Genomic DNA, 4,811 nt, shown 5'->3' on the forward strand with positions numbered 1-4,811 from the left:
CCGCACCAGCGCCTTGGTGTGCACCTTGCAACGCACAGTGTCAACATTCGCCTTCCTGCACATGGCAGGTCATCGGACCCAAATTCCGACCTCATGAGCATACCTACTAATCGAATTGGTCATCGGACCCAACTTCCGACTTCATCCATACCGTAGGGTCTTTGAGGTTGGCGCGGTGCGCTCAACCTGGGGAGTCGACCCATCGAAGCATACACCTCCCCTATATAAGCTATTTGTCCGATTCCGACACCTGTGTAGTTTGCACCTCCGCTCAGGACATCGACCCCAACTTCCGAACTCGCCTGCAACGACCGAACCAGCGCCTTGGTGCGCACCAAAAGTGCGCACTTTTGGAGGGCACTTTTGTGCGCTCCAAAGGTGCGCACTTTTGGAGGGCACTTTTCTGCGCTCCAAAGGTGCGCACTTTTGGAGGGCACTTTTTGGAGGGCACTTTTCTGCGCTCCAAAGGTGCGCACTTTTGGAGGGCACTTTTTGGAGGGCACTTTTCTGCGCTCCAAAGGTGCGCACTTTTGGAGGGCACTTTTTGGAGGGCACTTTTCTGCGCTCCAAAGGTGCGCACTTTTGGAGGGCACTTTTTGGAGGGCACTTTTCTGCGCTCCAAAGGTGCGCACTTTTGGAGGGCACTTTTTGGAGGGCACTTTTCTGCGCTCCAAAGGTGCGCACTTTTGGAGGGCACTTTTTGGAGGGCACTTTTCTGCGCTCCAAAGGTGCGCACTTTTGGAGGGCACTTTTCTGCGCTCCAAAGGTGCGCACTTTTGGAGGGCACTTTTTGGAGGGCACTTTTCTGCGCTCCAAAGGTGCGCACTTTTGGAGGGCACTTTTCTGCGCTCCAAAGGTGCGCACTTTTGGAGGGCACTTTTTGGAGGGCACTTTTCTGCGCTCCAAAGGTGCGCACTTTTGGAGGGCACTTTTGTGCACTCCAAAGGTGCGCACTTTTGGAGGGCACTTTTCCTGTGCTCCAAAGGTGCACACCTAGGTGAGCACCTTCGACCACACCTTGTAGCACACCAAACTCTGACTTTCGACTTCATCCGCAATGCAGGGTCTTTGAGGTTGGCGCAATGCGCACAACCAGGGGAGTCGACCCATCAAACCCAACACCTCCCCTATATAAGCTATTTGTCTGATTCTCATACATGCGTAGCCTGCAGGAGCAATTAGGACATCGACCCCAACTTTCGGCTTCTAAACGAAAACAAGGTCTTTGAGGTTGGTGTAATGCGAACAACTAGGGGAGTCAACCCATCAAACCCAACACCTCCCCTATATAAGCTATTTGTCTGATTCTCATACATGTGTAGTCTACAGGAGCAATTAGGACATCGACCCCAACTTTTGACTTCTTAACGAAAACAAGGTCTTTGAGGTTGACGTAATGCGCACAACCAGGGGAGTCGACCCATCAAACCCAACACCTCCCCTATATAAGCTATTTGTCCGATTCTCATACATGTGTAGCCTGCAGGAGCCATTAGGACATTGACCCCAACTTTTGACTTCTTAACGAAAACAAGGTCTTTGAGGTTGGCGTAATGCGCACAACCAAGGGAGTTGACCCATCAAACCCAACACCTCCCCTATATAAGCTATTTGTCTGATTCTCATACATGTGTAGCCTGCAACAACGATTAGGACATCCACCCCAACTTCTGAATTCGTCTGCGTTGACCGCACCAAAGGTGCACGCCTTGGTGCTCACCAAAATCCGACTTCCGACTTCTTCTGCTATGCGGGGTCTTTGAGGTTGGCGCAGTGCGCACAACCAGGGGAGTCAACCCACCGAATGCAACACCTCCCCTATATAAGCTATTTGTCTGATTCTCATACATGCGTAGACTGCAGCAATGATTAGGACATCCACCCCAACTTTTGACTTCTTAAACAAGACAGGGTCTTTGAAGTTGGTGCAGTGCACACAACCAGGGGAGTCGACCCATCAAACGCAACACCTCCCCTATATAAAGCTATTTGTCCGATTCTCATACGTGTAGTCTGCAGCAGCGATTAGGACATCGACCCCAACTTCCGAATTCGTTTGCATTGACCGCACCAAAGGTGCACGCCTTGGTGTGCACCCTGGAGTGCACTTTGGTGCTCACCTCGGTGCACACTTTGGTGTGCACCTCGGTGTGCACCAAAGGTGCGCACCTTGGAGCGCACCAAAGGTGTACACTTTGGAGCGCACCACATAGGGTCTTTGAGAGGTTGGCGCAGTGCGCACACCAAGGTGGGTGTTGAGGTGCGTGCCGAGGTGGGTGGGTGCTAGGGTGCGCTCCATGGTGGGTGCCAGGGTGGGTGCGTGCTAGGGTGGATTCCAAAGAGGGTCATAGGGTGGGTGCCAAGGTGGGTTGGTGATATAGTGGGTTCAAAGGTGGGTACTAGGGTGGGTTCCAAGGTGGGTCACAAGTTGGGTGCCAGGATGCGTGGGTGTTAGGTTGGGTGCCAAGGTGGGCTCCTGCGTGGGTGGGTGCTAGGGTGGGTTTCAAGGTGGACGCGAGGGCGGGTGCCAAGGTGGGTAACAAGTTGGGTGTTAGGATGGGTGAGTGCTAGAGTGGGTGCCAAGGTGGGTGGGTGCTAAGGTGGATGCCAAGGTGGTTCACAGGGTGGGTGGGTTCTAGGGTGAGTTCCAAGGTGGGTCACAGGTTCAGTGCTAGGGTGGGTGTCAAGGCGAGTGTCGAGGTGCCTGGGTGCTAGGGTGTGGATGCCAATGTGGGTCATAGGGTGGGTACTAGGGTGGGCTGCAATGTGGGTGCCAAGGTGGGTAACATGCTCGGTGGGTTCTAAATTGGGTGCCAGGGTGGGTGTGCACCCACCTTGCCCGAGGTGGGTGCCAAGGTGCCAGTGTGGGTGGGTGCTAAGGTGGATGCCAAGGTGGGTGAGAAGGTGGGTGATAGGTTGAGTGGTAGGATGGGTGGGTGCCAAGATGGGTCACAGGGTGGGTGCAAGGGTGGGTAGGTGCTAGGGTTGGTGTCAGGGTGGGTGGGTGCTAGGTTGGGTTCCAAGGTGGGTGCGAGGGTGAGTGTCAAGGTGGGTCACAGGTTAGGTGCTAGGATGGGTGAGTGCTAGGGTGCAAAGGTGCCAGGGTGGGTGCTAGGATGGGTCGATGCTAGGGTGAGTGGCAAGGTGGGTCCACAAGTGTCAAGGTGGGTGCCGAGGTGGGTGCCAAGTCGGCGACTGCTATGGTGGATGCCAAGGTGGGTCACGGGGTGGGTGCCAAGTTGCTAGGTTGGGTTCCAAGGTGGGTGCCAACGTGGGTGCTAGGGTGCGTGGGTTAAAGGGTGTGTCACAACGTGGGTGCCAGGATGGGTGCGCACCCACACTGGCCAAGACGGGTGCGGGTGCAAGGTTGGGTTCCAAGCCCGGTCACAGGCTGGGTGCTAGGATGGGTGGGTGCCAAGGTGGGCACCAGGGTGGGTGCACCCACCCTGGCCAAGGTGGGTCACGGGGTGGGTCCTAGGGTGGGTAACGGGGTGGGTACTAAGGTGCGTGCCAAGGTGGGTCATAGGGTGGGTGCCAAGGTGGGCACCAGGGTGGGTGTGCACCAACCCTAGCCAGGGTAGGTCACAGGGTGGTTGTCGGGGTGGGCGTCAAGGAGCCAAGGTGGGTGGCAAGTAGCCAAGTTGCGTGCCAAGGTGGGTGTCGGGGTGGGTGCCAAGGATCCAAGGTGGGTGCCAAGGAACCAAGGTGGGTGTCTGGGTGGGTGCCGAGGTGGGAGCCAGGGTGGGTCCCAAGGTGAGTGCAAAGGTGGGTGCCAGGGTCAAGGTGAGTGCCAATGTGGGTTCCAAGGTGCCAGGGTCAGGGTGAGTGCCAATGTGGGTTCAAAGGTGCTAAGTTGGGTGCGAGGTTGGGTGCGAGGGTGGGTGGGTGCCAAGGTGTGCTAGGTGGAAGCCCGGGTGGGTCGGCATCCCATGGGTGTCGAGTTGGGTGCCTGATGGGTGCTTCTTGTCAAGTTTTAGTCGTCGGGACTCATTTCGAGCCTTAGAGGTCGTTTCTTGTCCGGTTGCCCTGTCTTCGACCTGGGAACCCAATTTTGGTCCTCGGGTCCCATTTTTTTTTGTCTCGCATCCCACTTTTGGCCTGTGGCCTTTTCGGGGTCGATTCTCGTTTTGGGCATCAGAGCATGTTTCTTCTCCTAAAACCCAATATTTGTTTATTAAGTCTCGGAACACATTTTTGTTCTCGTGGACCCATCATGGGTCTTGGAACGCATTTGTGGTCCTTGGGTCCCATTTTGCATCCCGAAACTTGTGTTTTGGTGCTTGATCCCTATTTTGGGTGCCCACCTTGCACCAAGTGCGCACCCGGGGCAAACCGAGCGCCTTGGTGCACCGGGGCAAGATCGAGCGTGCACCCGAGGCGCCCCGAACATGCACCAAGGTGCACTCGGCCCACATGTGAGCGCAGGTCGTTGCGCCCGAGGTGGTGTGTGGGCACCGCGTTGCAGACGGGACACTGCACGCACACGACGCCCCCTCCAGGTGCACGCACGTAGGCCGGGCCGGGTGCACACCCGACGCCCTAGCAAGGTGCGCGCACCCGGGCAGGGCTCACACTTGGCGAACGGGGCGCACTTCGCGAGGGAGGGTGTGCACCTCGACGGGGGTGGGTGGCCGGGGTGGATTCGCACGTGGGTCGCGGTTTGCTAAGTACACACTGCGACAAGCTCATAACGGGTGCGATCATACCAGCGTTAGTGCACCGGATCCCATCAGAACTCCGCAGTTAAGCGCGCTTGGGCCGGAGTAGTACTGGGATGGGTGACCTCCCGGGAAGTCCCGGTGTTGCACCCT

At 56.8% G+C, this 4,811-nt stretch overlaps 1 non-coding gene across 1 annotated transcript; it reads left to right on the forward strand.

The window, feature by feature from the left end:
• The first annotated feature begins 4,692 nt into the window (after nucleotides 1-4,692).
• On the forward strand, nucleotides 4,693-4,811 carry LOC131869307 (5S ribosomal RNA). The gene has a single exon (XR_009367696.1). It is a non-coding gene; the product is annotated as a 5S ribosomal RNA (ribosomal RNA).

This window comes from Cryptomeria japonica, unplaced genomic scaffold (genome assembly GCF_030272615.1).
Source record: "Cryptomeria japonica unplaced genomic scaffold, Sugi_1.0 HiC_scaffold_242, whole genome shotgun sequence".
In the NCBI taxonomy this organism is placed as follows: Eukaryota; Viridiplantae; Streptophyta; class Pinopsida; order Cupressales; family Cupressaceae; genus Cryptomeria; species Cryptomeria japonica.